The sequence below is a fragment of the Sorex fumeus genome, unplaced genomic scaffold (assembly GCF_029834395.1).
Source record: "Sorex fumeus unplaced genomic scaffold, SorFum_2.1 ptg000131l, whole genome shotgun sequence".
Lineage (NCBI taxonomy): Eukaryota > Metazoa > Chordata > Mammalia > Eulipotyphla > Soricidae > Sorex > Sorex fumeus.
The window spans coordinates 28286685-28303088 of NW_026606188.1; the positions used below are offsets into that span (position 1 = coordinate 28286685).

The 16404-nt window shown below is 33.1% G+C and overlaps 1 protein-coding gene across 1 annotated transcript in view; it reads right to left on the minus strand.

Annotated features, from left to right (window-relative positions):
• The window catches only part of DPYD (dihydropyrimidine dehydrogenase), a 960132-nt gene that overhangs the window by 184290 nt on the left and 759438 nt on the right, over nucleotides 1-16404 (minus strand). The gene's annotated exons all lie outside the window — the stretch shown is intronic.

Here is a 16404-nt window from a genome sequence, read left to right on the forward strand (position 1 = left end):
CTGGTAAGTATAAAGCATCTGGTGTGAATAGAGACACTGTAAAAACAAGTAAGGTGCTGATGAATGTACAGATTCCATATTGCATTTTACATGCATTTCCCACAATTTGATAAAATGTAGTGAGCCTACCTATTTTTTATACACTTGAAGTTTTAATCACATTAAAGAAAATTTAGTAAAGTTCAGTAGAAAGGAAGTGCTTTTTAAAAAAGAAAACATGTAAACTCATCTGTCAGATACTACTAAAATCTTACTTGATAACCATAATTAAAACTGCATATGTAGATAAAACATTGTTTTAAAATGGTTACATTTTACCAAAGTTGTTTTTGAATATCAGTGGCTAAAACATACAGAAGTAAATTGATGCATTCATAACAGCAATAAAATGTGATATTTCTTATGCACACACATAAGTCAATTCTTTAAAGGCATTTTCTAAATTAAAAATAGTTTGATTTTGAGCAATTTGAGCATTTGAGCAAGAATTAGACACAGCCTCAACTCAACGCACCACAAATAAATTACTGGCAAAATCAGTCTCATGTGGTAACATTATCATTTTACTACCACAAATATCCTCACCGTATTATCAGTATGTGTTTACAAAAGGCTCCCTTGGAGGAAGTACAAAGAGCCTTCCTTAAAACCAGCAGCTTTTTTTTTCATATTCCATTCATGTCCATTTTTGATTAAATCATATTTGTGTTATTGATGCTTTTAAACTAAACACCAAGAACAACTGCTTGCATAAGTGTCCAGTTATTGTTTCAATACTGAAAAAAGCTTTTTCTGGATATTAATGAGGAGTGTTCAATGCTGACACTTCAGAATTTCATACCTAATGTTTACAGTACAAGGTAATAAGTTAGAAACAACTTGAAATTGAACGACAAGATTCTACTTCTATTTCAAAGCACCTATCAGTGGAATGTTTTAATAAGAAATGTTAATATAGTGGATAGGAGAAGGTGTCACATACATGATATACACACACAACTTTAGTGATGCTAAAAGAAGTCTTGCCAAGAATAGAAGATAAAAGAAATTCATAACAAATATTTTAGAGTGATACAGGGCTATCAGCATAACAGACATGCGCAATACTTATAACTGATAGCTTCTTTACATACATGTTACTTTGAAGTAATAAAGATTTTTTTTATTTGACCCTGGAGAGCAAAGGAAATTTGAGCGAGGCAGATAAATAATTTATTTCTAACTGCACCGTTAGAAGACTATCATTAACACTAAGGGGTAAAATTTCAAAGTGGTACACAGGGATTTGGCCACACATTCCAATTGAAATTAATGGACATCAAATGGCAAAATCCCAGAGCACAGCTTTGAAATTTTAACCAGTTACATTTAAAGGGCAACATTATTACACAGGTGTTAAAAAATATCAGCAAGTCTGCAGTGGCATTTGAAGATGTTCAATTAGGTCAATAAGACATTTACTATTTCATGTTTTTCTTTCTTTTCTAAAACGTGGCTAATCTACCTAATGAACATGAAAAGCTTTCAGACTAATAAAAGTACCTTTTAAAATTTAGAGTAATTATTATGTTCTTTGTGAAAATATAATTAAAAATGAAGAATTGAATTCTTCTGGTGCTACATAAGAGTAAATTCATTTTTTAATTTTCATTATAAATTTCATTTGATTGGATTCCTTTGTAAAGCAACAGATTTAATATGAAATATAATCTACCAGTTTTCAATATAGTTTAGAGTGAATAATTTCTTATGATTTTCATTTACTATAGCAGATTTCTGTAAGGAAATTGCAGGTAATTAAGAAAATGATGAAAATTTTGTTAAAGTGCTGTTCAAAATAAATATAAAACTTTTGGTATAAAGAAAGTAACATATTCTTACAGTGGCAACCACAGTAAAGTGATTCTTGTGTCTCCACAACCAAATCTGGCCTAAGTTTAGTCCTTTCAGCTCTCCCTCCAGTCCAACATAACCTAAATCTAAGTTCAGTTGAATGTCTTCAATTCCACTAGTCCACACTACTGGATTATGTGGATTGAATTCCTTTTTGCGTAGATGGCTGTTCTCTAGGTAACCCTAGTCTAGCATTTCTAAAATTTGATCACCTAATATAGATTGTGATATTTTGATGTGTCCTGTTCCCCAAGTTTCTGATTCATTCAGTAGACCTTGGGAAAGTATGTGTATTGGTGGGAGGGGTCTGGAGAGGAAATCCCAAGACTTTGTACTTTATGTAATTATCCAAGTGATAATGATGATGATGATAACGATGATGATGCACAGAGAAAATCAGGGCAATAGTACTTAACACCTCAACTTCCTCCTCTGATTTAAACTCTCTAAGTACAATTATGTGTTCTCTTGGTGGCTACATCACTGTAGTCCTTTATGCAGTTACAGTTGATAAGAGCAACTGTTTCTAGTTTCAATAATTGCTGGAATGAGCTAATTTGTGTGTGTGTGTGTGTGTGTGTGTGTGTGTGTGTGTGTGTTTTCTTGATGCTACCAGTTTTATGGATCCAAGTGGAAAACTTACATTGTGTTTAAAAAGTCATTTTTACTAAGTCTATCAGTCTATCAGTTAGTCTATCCTGTAGGATAACATTGGTTTGCCCTTCCTCCCTGGCCACAGGGTGCTTGGATTTGTTGATTGTTCCCCCAACCTGTCAATTACCTTTGACTCTGTTGACTTGTATATATTGTTTTTCTCTTTTCCTTAAGTCCTTTGCATAGCTAATTCAGAGCATTGTCCTTTTTGTATAGACACAGGAAGACAGTTAATGCTGTGCTTTTATAAACTGGGAGTTAATTGATTCCAAATGCTATCCACTCTTGGGCATCTGTTCTCTCAACTTATGCCTCAGTTGCCCTAATTTCCTAGCACCCCCAAATCAGTGGCCCGGAGAGGGACTGGATGAACCCAGGGAAAGCAGTGAGCTAATCTGGCATTAAAACGGGCCTGGCCAAAGCGGCATAATATACTTACCTATAACTTAAGAGCATGGTCATGGGCAAATTCTATCATGATCGAAAAAGTAACATCTCAATTAGGAACCTGCTAAGGTTAGGAAAGATTAATCTGGCCTGAGCACTGCAGTCTGATATCTATAGTGAGATGTCCCCAGGAGAGCCACCCTACAAGCTCAATGTTTCTCTTACTGTGTCCACATAAAATAACATCAAGAAGTAGAATTAAGATGTTAATTATGATGTTAATTTAGATGTTAATTAAGATGGACTAAGGAGAGAAGAAACACCCCTATTTGGTATTTCCCTCCCTTGTGCCTGATAGGTGATCAGGTAGGACTTTTGATATGCTGATTATGCTACCTGACAGTGTATGTTGTCTACCCCAATTTAAGGGAGTTGGGGAGAGATTAGAGAGAAACCAGGGTAGCAAGATGGAGCATGGAGAGACTAGCAAGGGGGACAGAGGGAGAAGAATGTAGAGGAAGAATGCACGAGCAGGTGTGTGGAAAGAGAGACCAGGATGCGAAAGGAAGATTGGAGAGATGAGCAGGAGACACAGGAGGAGATGGGAATGAGAGACAGTGTGATACTAGAATGAGGAGCTTAGTGAGACTGGGACAGGTGTTTGTGGAGAATGGGATAAATGCCAACTGATCACCAACCAGCCTGGTGGCCCCCATTACCTCCTTTGCCCACCCATGGCGTTGGCCATCCCAGGTGAGCAAGTGGCCTGAGACCACTGGACTCAGGTATCGAGAGAGAGAACCATGTGAGGATTTCCCTTGCCACCCAGAATTTACACACTATCAGTCTAACAGCAGACAAAGATTTGGTGATATAAGCATAATGGAATACTACTCTGCTATTTTTAAAAAAGATGCAATCTTTCCATTTGCAACAAATGCATGAATCTTGAGAGGATCATGTTAAGTGAAGTGAGTCATAAAAAGACAAATACTGTATGATTTCATTCATATGTAGCAGCAAACAAAACAAAAACAAACCCTTTTATCCCAGTAGGAAGATGTAGGAGAAAAAGGAAATCTACCATGTCATTTAATAGTGTTGGTTGGTTACTAGACTTTTGTTGGTGGCCTAGTTGGTGTTATATACATTAGTTGAGATGCGAAGCTGTATGCTTGACTTTTGTACAGTGCTGCAAATTGATGTTATTTCAATAAAAATATTAATAAAAATTTAAAATTGGAAAAAGGAAGCCATCAACAAAAATTAAAAACAAAACTTATTGAATTGAAACTGAAAATTATGAAATAACATCTAGAAGCTAGTTGGAAAAAAAGATCTCAATAAAAAAATGCAAATCAGTGTGTTGAATTCAGAGATTTTCTATGACAAACTTCAGTTTGGATTGATTAATATCCTAGAAAGATTTTAAGTTGGGATTTTTAAGAAATTTAGTTAACAAGTCTTATTTTGAATTTTTTTTTTTTAAAGAAAATGATACTGTAGAGCTGGGAATATACTCAAATAGCAGAGTATATGTTTTGCAACTGTGAGGATTTAACAACTGTCACTTTGAGTTCCCAACCCCAGTACTGTTGAGTGTGCTCCTCTGTACAACAACAGCAACAGCAACAATAAGAGACACTGTTGTGTGTGATGCTTAAATTCATATAAATTTTTAAAAAGTTTATTAACTAACAGTTATCAACTGTCAATTATCAAAAATGCTGCGAAACACAATGTCCTGATATTTAAGAATTGATGTATTATGAGTTAGTCTAGATCCCTGATCAGTCCATACTAAACCATTCATTTGTCCACTTAGCAAAGAAATGTTTATTAAGAAATTATTTGTTGAAAAAATCCAGTTGTATCAGAATTAAAAAGCTTAAAAGAGCAATCTTAGGTAAGCATTTTGTGTTTTTAATCCATACTGTCACCCAGGGTAAATATCAATGGCATTAAGCCCTCATGGTACTAAGACATCTTAAGATCTTAATAGTCATTCAATTATTGACACTGTATATGTGTTTTATTAGGTAAAACTTAGAGTCATATAAACATTAATCACTTGTATAATTCATATAATTCTAGAAAGAAGACTATTAAAAGATAAAATAGTTATATCAGACAACAGAGTCAAATGTTATGTTCATATTCCACCTCCACAAAGTATAAATCATGTAACTTTGTATAATTATCCTCATCCCACTCTGCTCTGTGATCTATAAATTAAAAGTTTATACTAAAAACTTAATATGCTTTTAAGGATTAAATGTTTTAATACATATGAAGGGTAGCTCAAAATAAAATTGGACTTATCTGCATTATGCACAATAACTACAGAGTGAGTGTTTATTTAGCTCACTTTGCAAGTGAATTCTATTTTATCACTGTGAGTACACTAATACAATAAGGCATAAATTGGAAATAAAAACATAATACTTAGGGTGATAGATCATTCTATCCTGACACCTTAGGAAAACCATACAAACATACTTCTCAGCTCTCATTTAGCAGTTGCTAAGATTAACTGACTCCAAAGACAAAAATATCAAATGAGACATCAATATATTATTTCTCTTTGAAATTCCAAGATCCATACACTGAACCAAAGTAGAAGGATTTGAATAACAACATCAAAATTCATGTTTATTGGTTAAAAAGAGGCAGACTTTATGTGACTAGAGAAAAGGAACTCTTAATGGGCAAGATAATGTTGAACATATGCTAATTTTGGATAACTGGAATTTTGAATAGTTGAGTTTAATTCTGTTTATTTTTCCCTTAATCATTTGACTCCTAGGATTGCTACTGTTATACAATTAATTGTTAGAGCTAAGTCCACAATAAACTCCCTGATAATAGCTCTAGCTGGCAATAAAACAGAAATTGGGTTATAATACTCACTTGTGCTCACTGTGTATACAAAAAGAAAATGTAGTTTTAATTTGTTTACATTAATTAAAATATAATGAATTAAGCAGATAACAAATTCATTAGAAATTGAACTTTGGCTGTCTAATCATTAATGGTACTGTTACATCATCAGAAGAAAGAAAACACTACCAAGTCAAGAATATTAGGGATCTAGGATTTGAGAAAATGATTTTTATAAAATACATGAAAATAAAGCAGCAAAAAGTATACTTTACCAAAACAAGCTTTGAATGTTAAAGGGCTCAGTATACTGGTAAATGAGTAACAATTATTTAATTGCTTATTTATGGGTTAACTTTTTAACAAGACACTGAGTTTCACAAAAATGTTAATAACAGAGTTTCAAAAATAAAATATTCCAACTTTAAATCCATCACCAGGTCCGTGTCCCTGAACCAGCAAAAACAGGTATTTTAAAATATATCTTTACACATGGATTAAAGTCGTCTGAGGAAATGAGCATAATTCAACCATAAAATGAATGACTAAGAAAAGAAATGGGCAAAAGAAAATCAATCACTTTATGTGTTCTGTTAGTCTTATTGAGAAACCTGAAATTTTACTTCTGCATATGTTTAATTTTAGTAAGCCATTTCAAGATTCCTCCCTCTCCACATCTTTGTATCTTTATCACTGTACTAATTTGCTTCATAACAATTCAGAGGTTCTTAGTCAATTGATATTCAATAACAGTACCTAACATGTGCCTGGTATATTTTAGAAAACTAGAATTAATATGATTCACCAGTGAAGGAATCACTTTCTTGCCTCGAAGTGTCAGCTGCTGTTAGTGGAAGAGCAGGAAGGCACATTCAGGGGACGATTTCCATTTACCAGATATAGAGATATGGGAAAAGGAGACTTCTGTTTAAAAGTGATAGGCTGAGATCAAAGACCAAGTTTCTGTGACATAAAAGTTCATACTCTGCAGCTGTTACTGAGATATGACAGTGCTGAAACTGTTAACTTATCTTCTTATTGTTTTTTTTTGCCTAATAAAACCAATATAAACACTGTTTTTGACATAATAATGCTAAGAGCACGTCTTCTTAAGTCCAACCAATTTGGTGTGTCAGCTCGATTACTTTACATAATTGTGACTTAAGCAAACTTCCTAAAAATACCACTATACCCTATTTGTGAAATAGAGTTAACAATAATAACATGGCTACTTAGGGAGTATTAAATGATACAAATCATGGAAAGCATTTGGCACAGTGCCCAGTTCATAGTATGCATCAGCTAACACTACTGTGAAAGCAAGAAAAAGCTGATCAGAAAAATATATATTCTATATATTCACCTAAAAACATATGAGTATAAAAATACAAGGGTAATACATAGAGGTTGTCAATCTCCTTCATAACAAATTTGTAAATATTTATAATTCACATTTCATTTTTTTAAAAAAAACCTATGATTGTGAATGCATATATTCATGTGAATATTTATTAAATTTGTAATGCAGTTGCAATATGAAGTATATTAAGTTTATCCAGAAACTACACTTTGATTAATTTATTTTAAATATTTCATACACAGAAAGATATTATGCAAAATAATGTTCCATAAAGTACTTCTTATGGTGCTTGCCTTACATGTGGCCAATTTCAATTTGAACCCCAATTCCATATATGGTTCACCAAGAAGTCATGGGTCACCTGAGTACAGAGGCCAAAGCAATCCTGAACAACACAGGTGTGGCTGAAAAACAAAAGGCTTCAACTCCATCTTTCTCAAAAGATAATTGGAACCAATGATAAAGAACTCATTGTTGATTTTATTATTACTATTATTATTAATTTGTTATAAATTAAGCAACAGAAGTAAACTTATTGGAGCATTCCTATTCCTTGAACCTAATTTGATACTAGCCAGGTAGGGCAGAATAGAAATACCTCTGAGCTATCGGGTATTTTGGAATTGATGAATTTATTTTAATTCAAAATTTAAGGATACTATGAACTTTGTCATAGAACTTGAAGGAGCAATTTTATGAGTACTGTGATTACCCAAGAGGTGGCTGTGGTAAATTTATCTTGGCAAAGAGTCAAGTATAAGTTAAAATAAAACTAACACTCTAACAACAAAAATATTTAATATAAAGATGCTTATTTTTATCAGATTTGAATTGACAGGTCTTTTTCTAAATGTTTGTGGACACTGTTCTAATGATAATGCTATGAAAATTTGTCTCCAGTTCTGTAGATGTTCAAACAAAACTCTGCAGAGAAAAATATGTCACCCTCAAGATCTTCATTTATAAAGTGTGGGTTCAGTATTGAATCCAGGTTTTCCTGGTTTCCAATAGCATGTTCTTAAACTTAGCCACAACACTAGGAATTAAAGTTACAGTAATTAGTAATTGCTGTACCAAAGAGGAACCATAAAACTAAGGCCGTCAGGGAAAGTCCAGTTTATTGTACTGATATTTATTTGCAGCTATGATAAAGTTATAAATAGCATCCTCGACTCTAAAATGATTCCAGTTTGAATGCTAATTAATCCAGAAATTGTGAGACAAACATAATTAAGGCGAAAACTGTGATATTTGATTGAGAACAAAATTACAACTACAAAGAACCTTAAAACTACTATTTAAGATGCTGAAAAGATAATTTTTTTTAATTTGTTGCTAGAGAGAAAATATATAAGCTTCGCAAGTGATATCTAGGCATAATGTATATATGTTCTTTCTATTTTCAACCTGTAGGTGGCCACCACAAGCTATACTTATTAAACAACTCATTAGTAGCATTTTCAAATCTGTCATCTTCAGATAATTAGCAATTTATTTAAATAACCAATTTCTGTAGAAATAATTGCCACGAAATGCCCTGAACCTACTTTTTTTTATAAACTATAATAAAAGTGTTAAGATAATCCCTGACATTTGCAAATGCCATTAGTTCACCTTTCCTTTTGATAGTGCTATGGCATTATGTTTAAACAATTACCCGATAACACAGCAGTTTAATGAAATAGTACAGTAAGCACATTTTTCAACATGGTCAGAGAAGACATTCATATTTAGATAGAAATCCAGAACGCAGACAACTTTACGCAAAGACCTGACACACAACCAAAAAAAAATTCAAATTATTTTGTTATTGCTATTTCAATCTTGGTTTAGCTCTCTACAACATATTTTATTCAGAAAAGACTGTGCAGTTTTTTAAATTGATTTGTGTAATTGGCTGGTGTAAATTAAAATCTTATGAATCCATGAATATGCAAATTATACACACTGTGCTATCTGTTCAGTAACCCTCGCACAGGAAAAAACAAGTGAAAATTTCTATTTTAAATATTTATCTATGATGTTACTTACAAAATAGTAAAATTAGCCAAATAAAAATTATCAAGGAAATCTATTGATGGCTACTAGAACTTAGCTAATATTTATTTATTTATTTATTTATTTATTAAACTTTGATCACCATGAGATTACATGGATTATTCATGATTTGATTTCAGGAATACACTGTTCCAACACCGTTTCCTTCACCGGTGCCCACTTCTCTCCTAACACCCCCACTTGCCTCCCACCTACCAGTCAGTCCCTACAAAGGGGCACTGTGGTTTACAGTGCTTTTGCTGAGAGGGTCTCATATATAACACTTTACCAACTTTCAGCACCATCTCCTCCATTTTAAATGGACTAGATTCTAGTTCTCAGTTTATGCTATTTAGACCCTATTCGAATAAAACTTATTGATAAGGGCTTATACAGTATTTCTAATTTGCCTCTAATAAAATTCTTTTACATTATACGTTTTTAAAAATTTTAGTTATTCTCTATATGATTAATAGAACTAGAATTCAAATGGCAATGCCATTTTATGGCTAAAATTATTTTTAGAGCCCACTGAATATAACAGTCATTCTGCTCCAAATAATTCACCCATAATTTTTATCTTCAAATTCACATATGCATTACTGCCCTTGTACAGATGTGAAAGTCCAGACACAAAGAGATTAATAGTGGGGTACACTGGAAAGGCATGGGTACAGAGGGACGAAAAGAGGTAGGGTGTTTGTCTTGCATGCAGCATGCCCAGGTTCAAATCCCCAGCATCACATATGCTCCTCTGAGTACTGCCAAGTGTCACTTCTAAACACAGAGCCAGAAGCAGCCCCTCCCATGGCCAGAATAGCCCTTACTGTCCCCCAATAACATGATTACACTGGAAAAGAATGTAATGCAACAATAAAAACAATTATGTGACAGTAAATTTTTTGCTGGGCTTGAATTTGAGGGCTTTCCTGCATTTTCTCATTATGATATGCCTGACCTTCCCAAATAAGTACTTCAAAGCAGCTTGCTTAACTTTGAAATGTTAATGAAGTCAACCTCAAATACCTGAATTTATTTCTGTTGCATTAGGGTTGCCGATTTGGTTGTGGTGTTTGCACATTTGGCTGTTGTATGCTGAGGGCCACCCACTTTATCATGGTGCTTTGTGGTCATACTCTGGGAACAGGAATTGTACCCAATGGTGTCAAGTCACTTCATTAGTTACGTGTCTTGGTGCTGGATTAGGCTCCTCCTGTACTCAAAGTATCCAAAGCAGGTGTTCTTGCACTGTGGTACTAATCTAGGTCACTTAGCTTTTTGGTGTATATGCTGAGGACCTCATTTAGTGATGCTGCTGGTAAGAACCTTCACTAGGAGGTGATCCTCAGGACCACACAAGGCAGAGATCAAACCCATAAGCTCTTTAGCCACTTAAACGTCTGTAGTCACTGTTACACACACACACACACATACACACACACACACACACACACACACACACACACACACACACACCCTTAACCAAGAAATTCTGAACCATGACAGATTCAGTGGACATGGTATATAAATATTTCATGTGTGATTTTGCTTAAGGGCAAACATTATTATACACATAAAATCTCACCAGTGTATATGCATTCAAAAATTGCATTTTAAAGAAAGATCAATATTATAATAATGATGATAATGCCATAACCACATTTTACCCTTGGAGGACCAAGATAATTAGAAGTAAGATTTCCTTTCTGAAGAAATTTTTTTAAAAAAACACTCCACATTTTCCTGTATTCTATTAATCCTACTAATCCTTTCTTTAGAAAATTAAGATTTCTCCTCCTTCTGAAATTTTATTGTCTGTTTTTCCTTTGGGTATCTTTATTGTCAATCCAATCAAAAGATAATATAAAATGAAAGAAATCTAAATTTATTTTAGTATCAATAACTTAAAAGTTTTATTTTGGACACTGTGTTTTACAAACTGTTATTAGTAGGACTGCATATGAAATATCCTAGCAAAATATTCTCCACCCACACGACAATTTTTTCCTCAGGAAAAAATTAAACAGAATATATATTTATTTATTCTACATGTCCTTTTCTATATACTGTAAGGTTCTATTTACTCTGATGGAAAATATTTTTATCAGACAGAAGAGATGAGGGTTACATATCAGACTGGATGATTCTCTTTTTCACAATTAGAAAGTTCATATAATGGAAGAAAATACAAGTTCTACTCTGTTCAACCATTCATGACTTCTTGCCAATGAAACAAATCTTCATTTTTATTTGTGCATTTAAACTTTTAATTAACATTGTAAGTACCATAGAAATGTGCAGCATGCCTAAAACAGAGCACACTCATTGAGGAAATCAGGAAGAGGAGAAGGACAACTTTCTGTTACTCCAGACAAGATCACCTAAAGCATAAAGGTGCTTTCTTTCAGCTCTGCACCTTATTTCAAAGCATCAATTTGCCAACCTCTTCTACCATATAAGTCATCAACCCAAACGACTTATCTAACCTCAGTCTGTGCATAATAGTATTAATCCTTCACCCCCCACAAGTCCTTGATAGTTTAGGTTTTGGGTTCACAAACTAAGATTTCCTCAACAAGTAGGTGGTTAGAAACTAATAACTGTTTGGATTGCAATTGGTGTAGGGAAGAGCTTCTAATGGATGTAAATAGAAGCTTGGTAGGTTGAAGAGAGTGGAACTGACAACATGCTTGCTTTGGGGTCAACCTGGGATAAATTCTTGGAACTGCATGTGGTCCCCTGACCGTGCCAGGAGAGATCTATGAGAGCAGAGTTATTAGTAAGGCCTGAGCCCAACCAGCTATAGTCCAAAAAGAAAAGAAAAGAAAAGAAAAGTTAAGAAAAGAAAAGGAGAGAAAAAAGAATAAGAAAAAAAATAGAGAAGTGATGTTTCAACAAATAATATTGGGAAAGTTAGATAACCACATGCAAAGTAGTGGGATTAAATCAGTATCTTACTTAATGCACAAAAGTTAACTCAAAATATAATAAATATATATGCTTTAGACCTGAATCTATAAAATAAATAGAAGATGTAATTGGTTAGATCTTCTATGATATTGGCTATTGTGGTGTCTTCAATGACTCTGCTCTGTGGGCCGAGAAAAAAAAAACAAAAACAAAAACAAAAGAACTCAAAACCAAAAAACTAACATAATAAGCAAGAAACAATTACAGCTCCAAAAGTGTAAAGACATCAAAACTAAAAACTTAGTAGAAAAAAAATACTACTATTAAAACAAATACGTACCTTACACAGTGGAGAAAATACACACCATATACCATGAAAAGGGCTAATCTACGAGATATATAAAGCACTCACAAAACTCAACAGTAATAAAAGAAAAAACAAAGGCGTGAAAAGCTGAAGAGACATTTTCCAAAGATACAAATATAAATGCAATGAATACAGGATCATAAGTGCTGTTTTTGAATGAAATTTTAATCAGGGCAATATGGCACTGGAATAAAGACATTCTATCAGACCAATGAGAAAGAACTGAGAGCAGATTATCAGGTATACATATAGCCAATTTACAACAAAAAAATCTTCACTTATTGACCACAACAAGAAAAGACTCTTGTTTAATAAAATAGTTTAGTAAAATAGAATATTGCTGGGAAAATTGATCAGTGAAGAAAAATGAACTCAGACCCTTATCACACCATGAACAAAAGTCAGCTCGAAATGAAATAAAAGTCTCAATATCATATTTGAATCCATAAATTATATTAAGTAAAACATAGGCAGAGACTTTCATGACATAGAATCTAGAGTCATAACCAGTGTCTCAATGCCATTGGCCAAGTCAATGGAAGCAATGATAAACAAATGGGACTACATCAAATTTACATGTTTCTATACCACAAAAAAAATGAGAAGAATAGCAAAATATAGCCCACAGACTGGGAGAAAATACATACCCACCACTCATATGATATTCAAGATATATAAAGCATGCATAAAACTTAACAACAACAAAGAAGAAAAATTAATCCCATCCAGATATGGAGAGAAACAATGGGAAGAAATATCCTAAACTGCATGCAAGGCAAGAATCTCAATCCTTGGATTTCTCTAGCCCTGTGAGCTCATATTTCAAAGGTTAAAAACAAGGCTAAAGCTCATCACCACAAGTACATCGTGGAAGATAAATTTGGAAAACTATCTTATTCATGGGGAGTACTTGTTTTGATATTGTTGGCCTTTTCAAAGTTTGTAATCTCCATAAAATTTTCTCAAAAGCAATGCTTTTAAAGAAGCATCATATATCACAGAAGTTTGCACATACACACTTATACATGGTCAATGATAAATGACTGAATGTTAAGAATAAGGACACACAGAGTACAAAAATGATGCAAGTAAAAAAGACAGATATTATGATTGGATTATAGATCTATGTTATAATTCCTGAATTATCCAGGCGTGTAAAGAACCACTCTGTGTATAAAGGCACAGCTCCAGAAAGCTGCAAAAGCAGTTTGGCCCTTTCCTGACTATCGTACCAAGACCCCAGAGCCAAATTTCTAAAAAAAGTCATCAACTGATCATAAATATTATTAGCATATAACAAAAGTTTCTGTTTCTGTACTTTCTGCTCAAATTGCTATTTGAGTATGTCTTTACCTCTCAAAAAACATGAGAGTAAGTACTCGAGGGTATTATTGTGAATAAAAATATTGTGATCATAAACTTACCATCCCAATTGAATCTTTAAGGAATATTTGGCTTATAGCTTATGTCTAAGATGGGTGTGCCTCAAAATATTCTCCCCTACTTGCTAATTTTTCGGTCTTGAATGTTTTCTGATATCATATCAGACTTTTGTCAAATTGAGAGTGTAAATTTGTTGATTGGCATAGAATTTTAGGCTGAATTGGCAAGTCTGCAGCCCTGGGTAATTGAACTGCCTGCCAAGTGGCATTTAGCTAACTTCTGCATGCCTGAAAAAGAGAAACCTATTGTCAGGATCAAGTTAGTGAGAAAAAAGGAAACATAGTATCCAATGCACATACCTAAGCAGAAATGTGATGCATATGTTTTTCTTCATTCATAGTTGCCCATTCAATTTATATCGTCATAAATGTTTCACCATCCAAATGCCTAAATTGTGCATAATGATTCCAAATAACTTTGGACTATTCAAGACTGGGCAATGAGTATCACAGATGTACTAAATCCAGTTATAGAGACATTGCTGAACTGTGATTTCTGTGCCTCAAGGGGAGAGACATTTTTAGTAATCTTTGCCAAAATTTATAATTCCTTATAAATGCATAGAAGCTTACAGAAATTAAATTAGACTATGTCAGTCTTTAAAAATATTTTCAAATATATATGCAAAGGGTACAAATAGGGCCAGTAGTAATAATGCATTATTATTATTTTTGGTTGACACTAGAATTATTTTACTTTGGGCGTGAAGAATAATGGTGTGGAAAAGTCAGATGATTATAGGCATTAAGTGTTTTGAAAACAGTCTCTGCACATTCTCTGCTGTTTACAACACTATTTGTGATACATACTCTCTGACATTCCTTACATTTTTGGAATATAATTTTTTTACTTAAAAAAGAAAAACGTTTCATGTTTGCATTCTAAATAATCATTTATTTATAAACGCCAGAATAGAAATATTAAGATTCCCATCATTCTTATTTACTAAATGATAAACTGTAATAAGGCAGTTTTTGAAATATGACACTTTAAATGGCAAAGCATTAAAAAGTCTTGGGAAGAAGTGATATGTGTCCCATAGCTAGCATAGACTTAACTAGAGAAACATGTCTGTGACTGCCAAAATGGTCTAGGGCTCAAAGATTGTAGGCAAACAAAATTCTAACAAGTTTAATTATTCACCAATGGCACATTTATGGAGAGTATAATGTTGCAATCAATAATTACAAGCCCACACAAATAGCATTGTTATAATTCTACAAGACATGTTCAGAAGTGAGATAATTCAAATTTGAAATCAATAACATTTATAGTCATTGGAAAATGTCAGATGAAAAATAAATGCTGGTATTTGTATTTTCTTCTGGAAAAATTTATTACTCAAATTTTAATTATTACTTAAAAGATTTTCTATGACATGAAAGCAGCACATTCTGTCACTTGTACATCTAATTGTATATCAATTAGATTTTAAAATAAATTTATGGTTGTCATTTAAGTTCCTCAAAAGATTTAGATTTCCTGTGTTTTAAACATAGGAACACTAGATCTTACAATAAAGAAGATCTAGGTGTTGCCTCTTTAATTAATATAGTTTCTTTTAGTCATCCTCCCTTCTACCCTCCTAAACCTCCTATTTCATAATGTTTTTGTTCCCTTCACTTATAATCCCTCTTTGTTAGTCATTAAAATAAAGGCTTTGGCACAAAAACTCCACCAAAAAAAATATACTTCTAATTAGAAGAGGTTGGGTGGAAAACTACATAGAAATTGCCATTACTATCTTTCAGCTTAGCTTTTAATTTAAAATGATTCTAAAAACAAAAATATATTTAAAATATATGCATGTCTCTTACACAATACTTGAAATTATGACTAACAATACTATTAGCAAAACTTAAAAAATGTAACCATTAATGCTATTATCCAAAATTATTAAAGTAAAATATAGTTAATAAAATATCAATTGTCAGAGAGCCCCGCAAGCTACCAAGAGTATCTTGCCCGCATGGCAAAGCCTGGCAAGCTACCCGTGACATATTCAATGTGCCAAACACAGTAACAACAAGTCTCACAATGGAGACGTTACTGATCCAGCTCTAGCAAAACGATGAACAACAGGAGGACAGTGCTACAGTGCCACAGTGTCTACATTACTTCGGAGAGACAAAAACAAAATTGTAAATATTTCAAATAACTTTTTTTAAAGGCAGCATTTGTAGCTATTTATATGACATGGTCTTTTCTGATAAAAAAATAGCATTGATGATAGTTATCTTTTATTGAATAGTCAAACGGATATAAAGTGCTCTATTAAGGCTTTTACCTATGCAATTTCATTTAAATTTTGAAAAATCCCCAAGAGATATTTCTTTTGATACTCAAAATAATTACTTTGTCCATATAATAGTAACCAAGAGACCTCATATTCTACACCAAATCAATGCTGCTTCACAAATTGACTCCCTTAAAATAGTTAATATTTGTATATACTTATGTTCCTACCAGTTAC